The sequence below is a fragment of the Pseudophryne corroboree genome, chromosome 8 (genome assembly GCF_028390025.1).
Source record: "Pseudophryne corroboree isolate aPseCor3 chromosome 8, aPseCor3.hap2, whole genome shotgun sequence".
Taxonomy (NCBI): domain Eukaryota; kingdom Metazoa; phylum Chordata; class Amphibia; order Anura; family Myobatrachidae; genus Pseudophryne; species Pseudophryne corroboree.
Window position 1 is genome coordinate 24,915,407 of NC_086451.1, and position 20,646 is coordinate 24,936,052.

General features: G+C 53.5%; 1 protein-coding gene across 1 annotated transcript in view; it reads left to right on the forward strand.

Annotated features, from left to right (window-relative positions):
• Positions 1 to 12,007: 12,007 nt before the first annotated feature.
• The window catches only part of KCND1 (potassium voltage-gated channel subfamily D member 1), a 158,943-nt gene continuing 150,304 nt past the window's right edge, over positions 12,008 to 20,646 (forward strand). The window contains exon 1 of the mRNA XM_063936085.1: positions 12,008 to 12,165. The gene's annotated coding sequence lies outside the window, so the exon portion shown is untranslated. The remainder of the gene's footprint in view (positions 12,166 to 20,646) is intronic.

Sequence of the window (20,646 nt, forward strand, 5' to 3'; positions counted from 1 at the left end):
ATCCTACCCGCTCTCAGTGACTGCAGTCCTGTATTAGAGATTATTACCCCCACCCTACCCGCTCTCAGTGACTGCAGTCCTGTATTACAGAGATTATTACCCCCACCGTACCCGCTCTCAGTGACCGCAGTCCTGTATTACAGAGATTAATACCCCCATCCTACCCGCTCTCAGTGACTGCAGTCCTGTATTACAGAGATTATTACCCCCATCCTACCCGCTCTCAGTGACTGCAGTCCTGTATTACAGAGATTATTACCCCCACCCTACCCGCTCTCAGTGACTGCAGTCCTGTATTACAGAGATTATTACCCCCACCGTACCCGCTCTCAGTGACCGCAGCCCTGTATTACAGAGATTATTACCCCCATCCTAGCCGCTCTCAGTGACTGCAGTCCTGTATTAGAGAGATTATTACCCAACATCCTACCCGCTCTCAGTGACTGCAGTCCTGTATTACAGAGATTATTACCCCCATCCTACCCGCTCTCAGTGACTGCAGTCCTGTATTACAGAGATTATTACCCCCATCCTACCCGCTCTCAGTGACTGCAGTCCTGTATTACAGAGATTATTACCCCCACCCTACCCGCTCTCAGTGACTGCAGTCCTGTATTACAGAGATTATTACCCCCACCGTACCCGCTCTCAGTGACCGCAGTCCTGTATTACAGAGATTAATACCCCCATCCTACCCGCTCTCAGTGACTGCAGTCCTGTATTACAGAGATGATTACCCCCATCCTACCCGCTCTCAGTGACTGCAGTCCTGTATTACAGAGATTATTACCCAACATCCTACCCGCTCTGAGTGACTGCAGCACTGTTTTACAGAGATTATTACCCCCATCCTACCCGCTCTCAGTGACTGCAGTCCTGTATTACAGAGATTATTACCCCCATCCTACCCGCTCTCAGTGACTGCAGTCCTGTATTACAGAGATTATTACCCCCATCCTACCCGCTCTCAGTGACCGCAGTCCTGTATTACAGAGATTATTACCCCCATCCTACCCACTCTCAGTGACAGCAGTCCTGTATTACAGAGATTATTACCCCCATCCTACCCGCTCTCAGTGACTGCAGTCCTGTATTACAGAGATTATTACCCCCATCATACCCGCTCTCAGTGACTGCAGTCCTGTATTACAGAGATTGTTACCCCCATCCTACCCGCTCTCAGTGACTGCAGTCCTGTATTACAGAGATTAATACCCCCATCCTATCCGCTCTCAGTGACTGCAGTCCTGTATTACAGAGATTATTACCCCCCATCCTACCTGCTCTCAGTGACTGCAGCCCTGTATTACAGAGATTATTACCCCATCCTACCCGCTCTCAGTGACTGCAGCCCTGTATTACAGAGATTATTACCCCCATCCTACCCGCTCTCAGTGACTGCAGTCCTGTATTACAGAGATTATTACCCCCATCCTACCCGCTCTCAGTGACTCCAGTCCTGTATTACAGAGATTATTACCCCCACCCTACCCGCTCTCATTGACTGCAGTCCTGTATTACAGGGATTATTATCCTCATCCTACCCGCTCTCAGTGACTGCAGTCCTGTATTACAGAGATTATTACCCCCATCCTACCCGCTCTCAGTGACTGCAGTCCTGTATTACAGAGATTATTACCCCCACCCTACCCGCTCTCAGTGACTGCAGTCCTGTATTACAGGGATTATTATCCTCATCCTACCCGCTCTCAGTGACTGCAGTCCTGTATTACAGAGATTGTTACCCCCATCCTACCCGCTCTCAGTGACTGCAGTCCTGTATTACAGAGATTGTTACCCCCATCCTACCCGCTCTCAGTGACAGCAGTCCTGTATTACAGAGATTATTACCCCATCCTACCCGCTCTGTGACTGCAGCCCTGTATTACAGAGATTATTACCCCCATCCTAGCCGCTCTCAGTGACTGCAGTCCTGTATTAGAGAGATTATTACCCAACATCCTACCCGCTCTCAGTGACTGCAGTCCTGTATTACAGAGATTATTACCCCCATCCTACCCGCTCTCAGTGACTGCAGTCCTGTATTACAGAGATTATTACCCCCATCCTACCCGCTCTCAGCGACTGCAGTCCTGTATTACAGAGATTATTACCCCCACCCTACCCGCTCTCAGTGACTGCAGTCCTGTATTACAGAGATTATTACCCCCACCGTACCCGCTCTCAGTGACCGCAGTCCTGTATTACAGAGATTAATACCCCCATCCTACCCGCTCTCAGTGACCGCAGTCCTGTATTACAGAGATTATTACCCCCATCCTACCCGCTCTCAGTGACTGCAGTCCTGTATTACAGAGATTATTACCCAACATCCTACCCGCTCTGAGTGACTGCAGTACTGTTTTACAGAGATTATTACCCCCATCCTACCCGCTCTCAGTGACAGCAGTCCTGTATTACAGAGATTATTACCCCCATCCTACCCGCTCTCAGTGACCGCAGTCCTGTATTACAGAGATTATTACCCCCATCATACCCGCTCTCAGTGACTGCAGTCCTGTATTACAGAGATTATTACCCCACCCTACCCGCTCTCAGTGACTGCAGTCCTGTATTACAGAGATTGTTACCCCCATCCTACCCGCTCTCAGTGACTGCAGTCCTGTATTACAGAGATTATTACCCCATCCTACCCGCTCTCAGTGACTGCAGTCCTGTATTACAGAGATTAATAACCCCATCCTACCCGCTCTCAGTGACTGCAGCCCTGTATTACAGAGATTATTACCCCATCCTACCCGCTCTCAGTGACTGCAGTCCTGTATTACAGAGATTATTACCCCATCCTACCCGCTCTCAGTGACTGCAGTACTGTATTACAGAGATTAATACCCCCCATCCTACCCGCTCTCAGTGACTGCAGTCCTGTATTAGAGAGATTATTACCCCCATCCTACCCGCTCTTAGTGACTGCAGTCCTGTATTACAGAGATTATTACCCCCATCCTACCCGCTCTCAGTGACTGCAGTCCTGTATTACAGAGATTATTACCCCCCATCCTACCCACTCTCAGTGACTGCAGTCCTGTATTACAGAGATTATTACCCCCATCCTACCCGCTCTCAGTGACTGCAGTCCTGTATTACAGAGATTAATACCCACACCCTACCCGCTCTCAGTGACTGCAGTACTGTATTACAGAGATTATTACCCCCATCCTGCCCGCGCTCAGTGAATGCAGTCCTGTATTACAGATTATTACCCCCATCCTACCCGCTCTCAGTGACTGCAGTCCTGTATTGCAGAGATTAATACCCCCATCCTACCCGCTCTCAGTGACGGCAGTCCTGTATTATAGAGATTATTACCCCCATCCTACCTGCTCTCAGTGACTGCAGTCCTGTATTACAGAGATTAATACCCCCATCCTACCCGCTCTCAGTGACTGCAGCCCTGTATTACAGAGATTATTACCCCATCCTACCCGCTCTCAGTGACTGCAGTCCTGTATTACAGAGATTATTACCCCACCCTACCCGCTCTCAGTGACTGCAGTCCTGTATTACAGATATTGTTACCCCCATCCTACCCGCTCTCAGTGACTGCAGTCCTGTATTACAGAGATTATTACCCCACCCTACCCGCTCTCAGTGACTGCAGTACTGTATTACAGAGATTAATACCCCCATCCTACCCGCTCTCAGTGACTGCAGTCCTGTATTACAGAGATTATTACCCCCATCCTACCCGCTCTCAGTGACTGCAGTCCTGTATTACAGAGATTAATACCCACACCCTACCCGCTCTCAGTGACTGCAGCCCTGTATTACAGAGATTAATACCCCCATCCTACCCGCTCTCAGTGACTGCAGTCCTGTATTACAGAGATTATTACCCCCATCCTTCCCGCTCTCAGTGACTGCAGTCCTGTATTACAGAGATTATTACCCCCACCCTACCCGCTCTCAGTGACTGCAGTCCTGTATTACAGAGATTATTACCCTCATCCTACCCGCTCTCAGTGACTGCAGTCCTGTATTACAGAGATTGTTACCCCCATCCTACCCGCTCTCAGTGACTGCAGTCCTGTATTACAGAGATTGTTACCCCCATCCTACCCGCTCTCAGTGACTGCAGTCCTGTATTACAGAGATTGTTACCCCCATCCTACCCGCTCTCAGTGACTGCAGTCCTGTATTACAGAGATTGTTACCCCCACCCTACCTGCTCTCAGTGACTGCAGTCCTGTATTACAGAGATTAATACCCCCATCCTACCCGCTCTCAGTGACTGCAGTCCTGTATTACAGAGATTATTACCCCCCATCCTACCTGCTCTCAGTGACTGCAGCCCTGTATTACAGAGATTATTACCCCATCCTACCCGCTCTGTGACTGCAGCCCTGTATTACAGAGATTATTACCCCCATCCTACCCGCTCTCAGTGACTGCAGTCCTGTATTAGAGAGATTATTACCCAACATCCTACCCGCTCTCATTGACTGCAGTCCTGTATTACAGAGATTATTACCCCCATCCTACCCGCTCTCAGTGACTGCAGTCCTGTATTACAGAGATTATTACCCCCATCCTACCCGCTCTCAGTGACTGCAGTCCTGTATTACAGAGATTATTACCCCCACCCTACCCGCTCTCAGTGACTGCAGTCCTGTATTACAGAGATTATTACCCCCACCGTACCCACTCTCAGTGACTGCAGTCCTGTATTACAGAGATTAATACCCCCATCCTACCCGCTCTCAGTGACTGCAGTCATGTATTACAGAGATTATTACCCCCATCCTACCCGCTCTCAGTGACTGCAGTCCTGTATTATAGAGATTATTACCCCCATCCTACCCGCTCTCAGTGACTGCAGTCCTGTATTACAGAGATTATTACCCAACATCCTACCCGCTCTGAGTGACTGCAGTCCTGTATTACAGAGATTATTACCCCCATCCTACCCACTCTCAGTGACCGCAGTCCTGTATTACAGAGATTATTACCCCCATCCTACCCACTCTCAGTGACAGCAGTCCTGTATTACAGAGATTATTACCCCCATCCTACCGCTCTTAGTGACTGCAGTCCTGTATTACAGAGATTATTACCCCCATCCTACCCGCTCTCAGTGACTGCAGTCCTGTATTACAGAGATTATTACCCACATCCTACCCGCTCTCAGTGACTGCAGTCCTGTATTACAGAGATTGTTACCCCCATCCTACCCGCTCTCAGTGACTGCAGTCCTGTATTACAGAGATTATTACCCCATCCTACCCGCTCTCAGTGACTGCAGTCCTGTATTACAGAGATTAATACCCCCATCCTATCCGCTCTCAGTGACTGCAGCCCTGTATTACAGAGATTATTACCCCATCCTACCCGCTCTCAGTGACTGCAGTCCTGTATTACAGAGATTATTACCCCATCCTACCCGCTCTCAGAGACTGCAGTCCTGTATTACATAGATTAATACCCCCACCCTACCCGCTCTCAGTGACTGCAGTCCTGTATTAGAGATTAATACCCCCATCCTACCCGCTCTCAGTGACTGCAGCCCTGTATTACAGAGATTAATACCCCCATCCTACCCGCTCTCAGTGACTGCAGTCCTGTATTACAGAGATTATTACCACCACCCTACCCGCTCTGAGTGACTGCAGTCCTGTATTACAGAGATTATTACCCCCATCCTACCCGCTCTCAGTGACTGCAGTCCTGTATTACAGAGATTAATACCCCCATCCTACCCGCTCTCAGTGACTGCAGTCCTGTATTACAGATATTATTACCCCCATCCTACCCGCTCTCAGTGACTGCAGTCCTGTATTACAGAGATTAATACCCCCATCCTACCCGCTCTCAGTGACTGCAGTCCTGTATTACAGAGATTAATACCCCCATCCTACCTGCTCTCAGTGACTGCAGTCCTGTATTACAGAGATTATTACCCCCATCCTACCCGCTCTCAGTGACTGCAGTCCTGTATTACAGAGATAAATACCCCCACCCTACCCGCTCTCAGTGACTGCAGTCCTGTATTACAGAGATTAATACCCCATCCTACCCGCTCTCAGTGACTGCAGTCCTGTATTACAGAGATTAATACCCACACCCTACCCGCTCTCAGTGACTGCAGTACTGTATTACAGAGATTAATACCCCCCATCCTACCCGCTCTCAGTGACTGCAGTCCTGTATTACAGAGATTATTACCCCCCATCCTACCCGCTCTCAGTGACTGTAGTCCTGTATTACAGAGATTAATTCCCCCATCCTACCCGCTCTCAGTGACTGCAGCCCTGTATTACAGAGATTATTACCCCCATCCTACCCGCTCTCAGTGACTGCAGTCCTGTATTACAGAGATAAATACCCCCACCCTACCCGCTCTCAGTGACTGCAGTCCTGTATTACAGAGATTAATACCCCATCCTACCCGCTCTCAGTGACTGCAGTCCTGTATTACAGAGATTAATACCCACACCCTACCCGCTCTCAGTGACTGCAGTACTGTATTACAGAGATTAATACCCCCCATCCTACCCGCTCTCAGTGACTGCAGTCCTGTATTACAGAGATTATTACCCCCATCCTACCCGCTCTCAGTGACTGCAGTCCTGTATTACAGAGATTATTACCCCCATCCTACCCGCTCTCAGTGACTGCAGTACTGTATTACAGAGATTATTATCCCCCATCCTACCCGCTCTCAGTGACTGCAGTCCTGTATTACAGAGATTATTACCCCCCATCCTACCCGCTCTCAGTGACTGTAGTCCTGTATTACAGAGATTAATTCCCCCATCCTACCCGCTCTCAGTGACTGCAGCCCTGTATTACAGAGATTATTACCCCCATCCTACCCGCTCTCAGTGACCGCAGTCCTGTATTACAGAGATTGTTACCCCCATCCTACCCGCTCTCAGTGACTGCAGTACTGTATTACAGAGATTAATACCCCACTTCCTACCCACTCTCAGTGACTGCAGTACTGTATTACAGAGATTAATACCCACACCCTACCCGCTCTCAGTGACTGTAGTCCTGTATTACAGAGATTATAATTTATTACCCCCATCCTACCCGCTCTCAGTGACTGCAGTCCTGTATTACAGAGATTAATACCCACACCCTACCCGCTCTCAGTGACTGCAGTACTGTATTACAGAGATTATTACCCCCATCCTGCCCGCGCTCAGTGACTGCAGTCCTGTATTACAGATTATTACCCCCATCCTACCCGCTCTCAGTGACTGCAGTCCTGTATTGCAGAGATTAATACCCCCATCCTACCCGCTCTCAGTGACTGCAGTCCTGTATTACAGAGATTATTACCCTCATCCTACCCGCTCTCAGTGACTGCAGTCCTGTATTACATAGATTATTACCCAACATCCTACCCGCTCTCAGTGACTGCAGTGCTGTATTACAGATATTATTACCCCCATCCTACCCGCTCTCAGTGACTGCAGTCCTGTATTACAGAGATTAATTACCCCACTTCCTACCCGCTCTCAGTGACTGCAGTCCTGTATTACAGAGATTAATACCCCCATCCTACCCGCTCTCAGTGACTGCAGTCCTGTATTACAGAGATTAAAACCCCCATCCTACCCGCTCTCAGTGACTGCAGTCCCGTATTACAGAGATTATTACCCCCATCCTACCTGCTCTCAGTGACTGCAGTCCCGTATTACAGAGATGATTACCCCCATCCTTCCCACTCTCAGTGACTGCAGTCCCGTATTACAGAGATTATTACCCCCATCCTTCCCACTCTCAGTGACTGCAGTCCTGTATTACAGAGATTATTACCCCCATCCTACCCACTCTCAGTGACTGCAGTCCTGTATTACAGAGATTATTACTCTAAGATTAATACTCCCATGCTTTCCATATTCTCAATGGCTCCAGGATAGTATTACAGAGATTATTACTCTAGGATTAATACTCCCATGCTTTCCATATTCTCAATGGCTCCAGGATAGTATTAGAGATTATTACTCTAGGATTAATACTCCCATGCTTTCCATATTCTCAATGGCTCCAGGATAGTATTACAGAGATTATTACTCTAGGACTAATACTCCCATGATTTCCATATTCTCAGTGGCTCTAGGGTAGAGGTTAATAATGCTACCTCATACCTCTCTGGCTTCAGTTCTGCAGTGCAGTGATCAATACTCTCATCCTAACCCGAGTACATAGCTGCAGTCATAATGTTACATTCCCCATCCTACACCTTCTCCGGCTCCAGTGCAAATATTACCCATCACATCTCCTATATTATATAGTACAGACCAACATGTTATATTCCCACCATAAAGTCCCTACATTTATCTGAGGTGGCACTGGTGGGGGAGGGTTAGACACTAAGGTGGTGGTTAGCCATAGCCGCCACCCCCCGAGGGTTAGCCGTAACCCCCACCCACACCCGAAGATTTAGCAATAGCCCATCCTGCCTCTGTATTTGTTCCCAGTGCTGCACTGCAGAATGTAATACCCCATCCTGCCCCTGTATCTACCCCCAGTGTTGCAGTGCTGAGTGTAATACCATCCTGCCCTATATCTATTCCCAGTGCTGCAGTGCAGAGTGTAATATCCCCATACCCCCATCCTACCCCCTGTATTTGCCCCCACTGCTGCAGTGTATAGTGTAATACCCCCACCCTACCCCCTGTATCTGTCCCCACTGCTGCAGTGCAGAGTGTAATACCCCAATCCTTCCCCTATATCTATCTGCAGTGTAGCATGTAATACCCCCATCCTACCCCCTATATCTATCCCCAGTGCTGCAGTGCAGAATGGAACACCCCATCCTGCCCCTGTATATAACCCCAGTACTGCAGTGCAGAGTGTAATACCCCCATCCTACCCCTTGTATCTGTCCCCACTGCTGCAGTGCAGAGTGTAATACCCCAATCCTTCCCCTATATATATCTGCAGTGCAGAGTGTAATATCCCAATCCTTCCTCTATATCTATCTGCAGTGTAGAGTGTAATACCCCCATCCTACCCCCTATATCTATCCCCAGTGCTGCAGTGCAGAATGGAACACCCCATCCTGCCCCTGTATCTATCCCCAGTACTGTAGTGCAGAGTGTAATACCCCCATCCTACCCCTTGTATCTGTCCCCACTGCTGCAGTGCAGTGTAATACCCCATCCTACCCTCTGTGTATCTGCCCCAGTGCACAGTGTAATACCCCCATCCTACCCCCTGTATCAGTCTCCACTGCTGCAATGTAGAATGTAATACTCCATCCTGCCTCCTGTATCTGTCTTCAGCTCTGCAGTGCAGAGTATAATACATCCATCCTACCCCCAGTATCTGTGCCCAGTGTTGCAGTACAGAATGTGATGCTTCAGTCCTACCTCCTGTATCTGTCCCCAGTGCAGAATGTAATTACCCTTCCTACCCCCAGTGTCTGCCCTCAGTGCTGCAGTGCACAATGTATTACTCCCATCCTACCCCCTGTATACTGTATGTCCTCAGTCCTGCAGTGCACAGTGTTATACCCCAAATCCTAACCTATGCATCTGTCCCCAGTGCTGCAGTGGAGAATGTAATATCCCCATCCTGTCCCTATATTTGTCCCCAGTAATGCAGTGCAGAGTAGAATACCCGTTCCTGCTGCCATATCTGTCCCCAGTGCTGCAGTGCACAGTGTAATACAATCCTGCACCTGTATCTTTCTTACTGCTGCACTGCAGTAATACCCCAATCCTTCCATATGCATCTATCCCCAGTGCTGCAGTGCAGAATGTAATACTCCCATACTTACCCTCTATCTGTTCCCACTGCTGCAATGCAGAATGTAATACCCCATCCTATCCCCTGTATCTGTCCCCAGTGCTGCAAATCAGAGTGTAATACCCAATCCTACCCCCTGTATATGTCCCCAGTGCTGCAGTGCAGAATGTAATACCATTCTGCCCCTCTATCTGTCCCACTGCTGCAGTGCAAAATGTAATACCACATCCTGCTTCCTGTAGCTGTCCCCAGTGCTTGCAGTGCAGAATGTAATACCATTATGTCCCTGTATCTGTCCCACTACTGCAGTGCAGTGTAATACCCCAATCCTACCCTATGCATCTGTCCCCAGTGCTGCAGTGTAGAATGTAATACCCCCATCGTGCCCCTATTTCTGTTCCCAGTGCAGAATGTAATACCCCCATCCTACCCCCTGTATCTGTCCCAATGCTGCAGTGCACAGTGCAACAACCCGCCCTGCCTCCCGTATCTGTCCCCAGTTTTGAAATGCAGTGTGTGTAATACCCAATTTTACCTCTGTATCTGTCCCCAGTGCTGCACTGCAGAGTGTAATATCCCCATCCTGTCCTTGTATCAGTCCCCAGTGCTGCACTGCAGAATGTAATACCCCATCCTACCCCCTGTATCTGCCCCCAGTGCTGCAATGCATAGTGCAACACCCCTATCCTACCCCCTATGTCTGTCCCACTGCTGCAGTGCAGAATGTAATACCCCATCCTGCCCCTATATTTGCCCCCAGTGCTGCAGTACAGTACCCCCATCCTGCCGCTGTATCTGTCCCCAGTGCTGCAGTGTAATACCCCCATCCTACCCCCTGTATCTGTCCCCAGTGCTGCAGTGCAGAGTGTAATACCCCCATCTTGCCCTGTATCTGTCCCCAGTGCTGCAGTGCAGAGTGTAATACCCCCATCCTACCCCCTGTATCTGTCCCTAGTGCTGCAGTGCAGAATGTAATACCCCCATCCTACCCCCTGTATCTGTCCCTAGTGCTGCAGTGCAGAGTGTAATACCCCCATCCTACCCCCTGTATCTGTCCCCAGTGCTGCAGTGCACAGTGCAATACCGCCATCCTGCATCCTGTATCTGTCCCCAGTGCAGAGTGTGATACCCCCATCCTACCCCCTGTATCTGTCCCCAGTGCTGCAGTGCAGTGTAATACCCCCTGTATCTGTCCCCAGTGCTGCAGTGCACAGTACAATACCGCCATCCTGCCTCCTGTATCTGTCCCCAGTGCAGAGTGTAATACCCCATCCTACCCTCTGTGTATCTGTCCCCAGTGCTGCAGTGCAGAATGTAATACCCCAATCCTTCCCCATATCTATCCCCAGTGCTGCAGTGCAGAGTGTAATACCATCTTGCCCCTATATCTATCCCACTGCTGCATGCAGAATGTAATACCCCCTGTATCTGTCCCCAGTGCAGCACTGCACAGTGCAATACCCCCTATATCTGACCTATTGCTGCAGTGCAGTGTAATACCTCCATCCTACCCCCTGTATCTGTCTCCAGTGCAGCACTGCACAATGCAATTCCCCCTATATCTGTCCTATTACTGCAGTGCAGAATGTAATACCCCCATCCTACCCCCTGTATCTGTCCCCAGTGCAGTACTGCAGAGTGTAATACCCCATCCTACCCCATATAGCTGTCCCACTGCTGCAGTGCAGAGTGTAATACCCCATCATACTACCCCTATAACTGTCCCCAGTGCTGCAGTGCAGAATGTATTACCCCATCCTACCCCCTGTATCTGTCCCCAGTGCGGCACTGCAGAGTGTAATGCCCCATCATCCTACCCCCTGTATCTGTCCCCAGTGCGGCACTGCAGAGTGTAATGCCCCATCATACTACCCCCTGTATCTGTCCCCAGTGCGGCACTGCAGAGTGTAATGCCCCATCATCCTACCCCCTGTATCTGTCCCCAGTGCTGCACTGCAGAGTGTAATGCCCCATCATACTACCCCCTGTATCTGTCCCCAGTGCTGCACTGCAGAGTGTAATGCCCCATCATACTACCCCCTGTATCTGTCCCGAGTGCGGCACTGCAGAGTGTAATGCCCCATCATACTGCCCCCTGTATCTGTCCCCAGTGCGGCACTGCAGAGTGTAATGCCCCATTCACTCCCACTTGTAGCCCCCACCCCAACCCCCAGGCTCCGGCGCTGCAGCCCCCGCCAGGTCCCTCCTCCTGCAGAGCGATGAGAGGATGGGATCCGGGAGTGAGTGATGCCGGAGAGGGGAGGGGGAGTGACAGAGGGCGGGGGAGCTCCGTGCTGCTGCTGCTGCTGCTGCTGAACCCGGCGCGGCTGAGATGATGGAACGCAGCCCCGGGCGGACTCCTGCACCTCTGCCCTGAGAGCAGCACTGGCGGCCGGGAGGCTGCGAGCTCCGGGCACCGCGGGGACCACTGAGGAGCAGCAGGTAGGGAGTGATGGGGTCTCCGGGCGTCGGGGAGTGGGGATTACTGACAGAGACAGCATGGGGACTGCTGACAGAGAATGTGGGGACTGCTGACAGAGAATGTGGGGACTGCTGACAGAGAATGTGGGGACTGCTGACAGATACAGCATGGGGACTGCTGACAGATAATGTGGGGACTACTGACAGAGACAGCATGGGGACTACTGACAGAGACAGCATGGGGACTGCTGACAGAGAATGTGAGGACTACTGACAGAGACAGCATGGGGACTACTGACAGAGACAGCATGGGGACTACTGACAGAGACAGCATGGGGACTGCTGACAGATAATGTGGGGACTACTGACAGAGACAGCATGGGGACTACTGACAGAGACAGCATGGGGACTGCTGACAGAGAATGTGGGGACTACTGACAGAGACAGCATGGGGACTGCTGACAGAGAATGTGGGGACTACTGACAGAGACAGCATGGGGACTGCTGACAGAATGTGGGGACTACTGACAGAGACAGCATGGGGACTGCTGACAGAGAATGTGGGGACTGCTAACAGAGACAGCATGGGGACTGCTGACAGAGAATGTGGGGACTGCTAAAGGATAATGTGGGGACTACTGACAGAGACAGCATGCGGACTGCTGACAGAGAATGTGGGGACTGCTGACAGATAATGTGGGGACTACTGACAGAGACAGTATGCGGACTGCTGACAGAGAATGTGGGGACTGCTGACAGATAATGTGGGGACTACTGACAGAGACAGCATGCGGACTGCTGAGAGAAAGCATGGGGACTGCTGACAGAGAATGTGGGGACTACTGACAGAGACAGCATGCGGACTGCTGACAGAGACAGCATGGGGACTGCTGACAGAGAATGTGGGGACTGCTGACAGATAATGTGGGGACTACTGACAGAGACAGCATGCGGACTGCTGAGAGACAGCATGGGGACTGCTGACAGATAATGTGGGGACTACTGACAGAGACAGCATGCGGACTGCTGACAGAGACAGCATGGGGACTGCTGACAGATAATGTGGGGACTACTGACAGAGACAGCATGGGGACTACTGACAGAGACAGCATGGGGACTGCTGACAGAGAATGTGAGGACTACTGACAGAGACAGCATGGGGACTACTGACAGAGACAGCATGGGGACTGCTGACAGAGAATGTGAGGACTACTGACAGAGACAGCATGGGGACTACTGACAGAGACAGCATGGGGACTACTGACAGAGACAGCATGGGGACTGCTGACAGAGAATGTGAGGACTACTGACAGAGACAGCATGGGGACTACTGACAGAGACAGCATGGGGACTGCTGACAGATAATGTGGGGACTACTGACAGAGACAGCATGGGGACTACTGACAGAGACAGCATGGGGACTGCTGACAGAGAATGTGGGGACTACTGACAGAGACAGCATGGGGACTGCTGACAGAGAATGTGGGGACTACTGACAGAGACAGCATGGGGACTGCTGACAGATAATGTGGGGACTACTGACAGAGACAGCATGGGGACTGCTGACAGAGAATGTGGGGACTGCTAACAGAGACAGCATGGGGACTGCTGACAGAGAATGTGGGGACTGCTAAAGGATAATGTGGGGACTACTGACAGAGACAGCATGCGGACTGCTGACAGAGAATGTGGGGACTGCTGACAGATAATGTGGGGACTACTGACAGAGACAGTATGCGGACTGCTGACAGAGACAGCATGGGGACTGCTGACAGAGAATGTGGGGACTGCTGACAGATAATGTGGGGACTACTGACAGAGACAGCATGCGGACTGCTGAGAGAAAGCATGGGGACTGCTGACAGATAATGTGGGGACTACTGACAGAGACAGCATGCGGACTGCTGACAGAGACAGCATGCGGACTGCTGACAGAGACAGCATGGGGACTGCTGACAGAGAATGTGGGGACTGCTGACAGATAATGTGGGGACTACTGACAGAGACAGCATGCGGACTGCTGAGAGACAGCATGGGGACTGCTGACAGATAATGTGGGGACTACTGACAGAGACAGCATGCGGACTGCTGACAGAGACAGCATGGGGACTGCTGACAGAGAATGTGGGGACTGCTGACAGATAATGTGGGGACTACTGACAGAGACAGCATGCGGACTGCTGACAGAGACAGCATGGGGACTGCTGACAGAGAATGTGGGGACTGCTGACAGAGAATGTGAGGACTACTGACAGAGACAGCATGGGGACTGCTGACAGAATGTGGGGACTGCTGACAGATACAGCATGGGGACTGCTGACAGAGAATGTGGGGACTGCTGACAGAGACAGCATGGGGACTGCTGACAGAGAATGTGGGCCCTGCTGATAGAGACAGCTTGTGGACTTGCGAGTGAAAATGTGGAGACTGCTGACAGAGAATGGGGGTACTGCTGACAGAGACAGCATGGGGTCAGCAGACAGAGAATATTCAGACTACTGAGAGAAAATGTGGAGACTGTTGAGACAGCTTGGGGACTTGCGAGAGAGAATGTGGGGACTGCTGACAGAGAATGTGGGGCTGCTGACAGAGACAGCATGAGGACTACTGACAGAGAGAATGTGGGGACCACTGATAGAGACAGCATGGGAACTGCTGACATAATGTGGGGACTGCTGATAGAGACAGCATGGGGAACATGTGCAGTAACTGACACACACTCCAACCAAGTGATTCTTTTACTGGTCAGAGAATGTGCGGACTGCTGATAGAGACAGCATGGGGACTTGCGAGAGAGAATGTGGGGACTTCTGACAGAGTATATCGGGCTGCTGACAGGGACAGCATGGGAACTACTGACAGAATGTGGGGACTACTGATAGAGAATGTGAGGCTGCTGATAGAGAATGGGGGGACTGCTGATAGAGAATGTGGGGCTTCTGACAGAATGGGGGGACTGCTGATAGAGACAGCTGGGGGACTGCTGACAGAGAATGTGGGGACTACTGAGAGAGACAGCTTGGGGACTTGCGAGAGAGAATGTAGGGACTGCTGACAGAGAGAATGTGGGGACTGTTGAGAGAGAATGTGGGGACCACTGAGAGAGGGAATGTGGGGATTGCTGAAAGAGACAGCACTGGGACTGCTAATAACAGGTAGGGACTCTTGAAAGGGAGAGTGTGGGGACTGCTGTCAGGGAAGGTGGGGACTTATAAGAAAGAGGGACTGCTGATAGAATATTAGGACTGCTGATATCAGATAGGTACTGCGGGATTGCTGATTGCAGGTTGGTACTTCTCACAGAGAATGTGGGGACTGCTGGTAGCAGATAGGAACAGGAAGTAGAGCAGGCTGAGAGAGAAAATAGGGACTGTTGATAGAGACTGTAGAGCAGACAGAGAAAGGTGACAGGAGGGACTGACACAGTGACAGCCCCATAGCACCCGCGTCACACACCAGCCCCATCTCACCCGTGTCACACACCAGCCCCATCTCACCCGTGTCACACACCAGCCCCATCTCACCCGTGTCACACACCAGCCCCATCTCACCCGTGTCACACACCAGCCCCATCTCACCCGTGTCACACACCAGCCCCATCTCACCCGTGTCACACACCAGCCCCATCTCACCCGTGTCACACACCAGCCCCATCTCACCCGTGTCACACACCAGCCCCATCTCACCCGCGTCACACACCAGCCCCATATCACCCGCGTCACACACCAGCCCCATCTCACCCGCGTCACACACCAGCCCCATATCACCCGCGTCACACACCAGCCCCATATCACCCGCGTCACACACCAGCCCCATATCACCCGCGTCACACACCAGCCCCATATCACCCGCGTCACACACCAGCCCCATATCACCCGCGTCACACACCAGCCCCATATCACCCGCGTCACACACCAGCCCCAAATCACCCGCGTCACACACCAGCCCCATATCACCCACGTCACACACCAGCCCCATATCACCCACGTCACACACCAGCCCCATATCACCCGCGTCACACACCAGCCCCATCTCACCCGCGTCACACACCAGCCCCATATCACCCGCGTCACACACCAGCCCCATATCACCCGCGTCACACACCAGCCCCATATCACCCGTGTCACACACCAGCCCCATATCACCCGCGTCACACACCAGCCCCATATCACCCGCGTCACACACCAGCCCCATATCACCCGCGTCACACACCAGCCCCATATCACCCGCGTGTCACACACCAGCCCCATATCACCCACGTTACACACCAGCCCCATATCACCCGTGTCACACACCAGCCCCATCTCACCCGTGTCACAAACCAGCCCCATCTCACCCGTGTCACACACCAGCCCCATCTCACCCGCGTCACACACCAGCCCCATATCACCCGCGTCACATACCAGCCCCATCTCACCCGTGTCACACACCAGCCCCATCTCACCCACGTCACACACCAGCCCCATATCACCCGCGTCACACACCAGCCCCATCTCACCCGCGTCACACACCAGCCCCATCTCACCCGTGTCACACACCAGCCCCATATCACCCGCGTCACACACCAGCCCCATATCACCCGCGTCACACACCAGCCCCATATCACCCGCGTCACACACCAGCCCCATCTCACCCGCGTCACACACCAGCCCCATATCACCCGCGTCACACACCAGCCCCATATCACCCGCGTCACACACCAGCCCCATATCACCCGCGTCACACACCAGCCCCATATCACCCGCGTCACACACCAGCCCCATATCACCCGCGTCACACACCAGCCCCATATCACCCGCGTCACACACCAGCCCCATATCACCCGCGTGTCACACACCAGCCCCATATCACCCACGTTACACACCAGCCCCATATCACCCGTGTCACACACCAGCCCCATCTCACCCGTGTCACAAACCAGCCCCATCTCACCCGTGTCACACACCAGCCCCATCTCACCCGCGTCACACACCAGCCCCATATCACCCGCGTCACATACCAGCCCCATCTCACCCGTGTCACACACCAGCCCCATCTCACCCACGTCACACACCAGCCCCATATCACCCGCGTCACACACCAGCCCCATCTCACCCGTGTCACACACCAGCCCCATCTCACCCGTGTCACACACCAGCCCCATATCACCCGCGTCACACACCAGCCCCATATCACCCGCGTCACACACCAGCCCCATATCACCCGCGTCACACACCAGCCCCATATCACCCGCGTCACACACCAGCCCCATCTCACCCGCGTCACACACCAGCCCCATATCACCCGCGTCACACACCAGCCCCATATCACCCGTGTCACACACAAGCACCATCTCACCCGTGTCACACACCAGACCCATATCACCCGCGTCACACACCAGTCCCATATCACCCGCGTCACACACCAGCCCCATATCACCCACGTCACACGCCAGCACCATAGCACCTGCGTTACACGCCAGCCCCATATCACCCGCATCACACACCAGCCCCATCTCACCCGTGTCACACACCAGCCCCATCTCACCCATGTCACACACCAGCCCCATATCACCCGTGTCACACACCAGCCCCATATCACCCGCGTCACACACCAGCCCCATATCACCCGTGTCACACACCAGACCCATCTCACCCGTGTCACACACCAGCCCCATCTCACCCACGTCACACACCAGCCCCACAGCACCCGCATCACACACCAGCCCCATATCACCCGCGTCACACACCAGTCCCATATCACCCGCGTCACACACCAGCCCCATATCACCCACGTCACACGCCAGCACCATAGCACCTGCGTTACACGCCAGCCCCATATCACCCGCGTCACACACCAGCCCCATCTCACCCGTGTCACACACCAGCCCCATCTCACCCGTGTCACACACCAGCCCCATATCACCCGTGTCACACACCAGCCCCATATCACCCGCGTCACACACCAGCCCCATATCACCCGTGTCACACACCAGACCCATCTCACCCACGTCACACACCAGCCCCACAGCACCCGCATCACACACCAGCCCCATATCACCCGCGTCACACACCAGCCCCCATAGCACACGCGTCATACGCCAGCCCCATAGCACCTGCGTTACACGCCAGCCCCATATCACCCGCATCACACACCAGCCCCATCTCACCCGTGTCACACACCAGCCCCATCTCACCCGTGTCACACACCAGCCCCATATCACCCGTGTCACACACCAGCCCCATATCACCCGCGTCACACACCAGCCCCATATCACCCGTGTCACACACCAGACCCATCTCACCCGTGTCACACACCAGCCCCATCTCACCCACGTCACACACCAGCCCCACAGCACCCGCATCACACACCAGCCCCATATCACCCGCGTCACACACCAGTCCCATATCACCCGCGTCACACACCAGCCCCATATCACCCACGTCACACGCCAGCACCATAGCACCTGCGTTACACGCCAGCCCCATATCACCCGCATCACACACCAGCCCCATCTCACCCGTGTCACACACCAGCCCCATCTCACCCGTGTCACACACCAGCCCCATATCACCCGTGTCACACACCAGCCCCATATCACCCGCGTCACACACCAGCCCCATATCACCCGTGTCACACACCAGACCCATCTCACCCGTGTCACACACCAGCCCCATCTCACCCACGTCACACACCAGCCCCACAGCACCCGCATCACACACCAGCCCCATATCACCCGCGTCACACACCAGCCCCCATAGCACACGCGTCATACGCCAGCCCCATAGCACCCGCGTTACACGCCAGCCCCCCTAGCACCTGCGTTATATACCAGCCCCATAGCAACCGCGTTACATGCCAGCCCCATAGCAGCTGCGTCACACGCCAGCCCCCCTAGCACCTGCGTTATATACCAGCCCCATAGCAACCGCGTTACATGCCAGCCCCATAGCAGCCGCGTCACACGCCAGCTCCATAGCACCCGCGTTACATGCCAGCCCCATAGCACCCGCGTTACACACCTGCCCCATAGCACCCGCGATACACACCAGCCCATAGCACCTGCGTTACACACCAGCCCCATAACACCCGCGTTACACACCTGCCCCATAACACCCGCGTTACACACCTGCCCCATAACACCCGCGTTACACACCTGCCCCATAACACCCGCGTTACACACCTGCCCCATATCACCCGTGTCACACGCCAGACCCATATCACCCGCGTCACACCAGCCCCCATATCACCCGCGTCACACGCCAGCCCCATATCACCCGCGTCACACCAGCCCCCATATCACCCGCGTCACACGCCAGCCCCATAGCACCCGCGTCACACACCAGCCCCATAGCACCCGCGTCACACACCAGCCCATATCACCCACATTACACACCAGCCCCATAGCACCCGCGTTACACACCAGCCCCATAGCACCTGCGTTACACACCAGCCCCATAGCACTCGCGTTACACACCAGCCCCATAGCACCCGCATCACACACCAGCCCCATAGCACCCGCGTCACACACCAGCCCCATATCACCCACGTTACACACCAGCCCCATAGCACCCGCGTTACACACCAGCCCCATAGCACCCGCGTTACACACCAGCCCCATAGCACTCGCGTTACACACCAGCCCCCATAGCACCCGCGTCACACCAGCCCCCATAGCACCCGCGTCACACACCAGCCCCATAGCACCTGCGTCACACACCAGCCCCATATCACCCACATTACACACCAGCCCCATAGCACCCACGTCACACACCAGCCCCATAGCACCTGCGTCACACACCAGCCCCATATCACCCACATTACACACCAGTCCCATATCACGCGCGTCACACGCCAGCCCCATATCACCCGCGTCACACACCAGCCCCGTAGCACCCGCGTCACACACCAGCCCCATAGCACCTGCGTCACACACCAGCCCCATAGCACCCGCGTCATACGCCAGCCCCCATAGCACCCGCGTCATATGCCAGCCCCATATCACCCACGTTACATGCCAGCCCCATAGCACCCGCTATACACACCAGCCCCATAACACCCGCGTTACAAACCTGCCCCATAGCACCCGCTATACACACCAGCCCCATAACACCCGCGTTACACACCTGCCCCATAGCACCCGCTATACACACCAGCCCCATAGCACCCGCTATACACACCTGCCCCATAGCACCCGCGTTACACACCTACCCCATAGCACCCGCTATACACACCTGCCCCATAGCACCCGCGTTACACACCTGCCCCATAGCACCCGCGTTACACACCTGCCCCATAGCACCTGCGTTACACACCAGCCCCATAGCACCCGCGTTACACACCAGCCCCATAGCACTCGCGTTACACACCAGCCCCCATAGCACCCGCGTCACACCAGCCCCCATAGCACCCGCGTCACACACCAGCCCCATAGCACCTGCGTCACACACCAGCCCCATATCACCCACATTACACACCAGCCCCATAGCACCCACGTCACACACCAGCCCCATAGCACCTGCG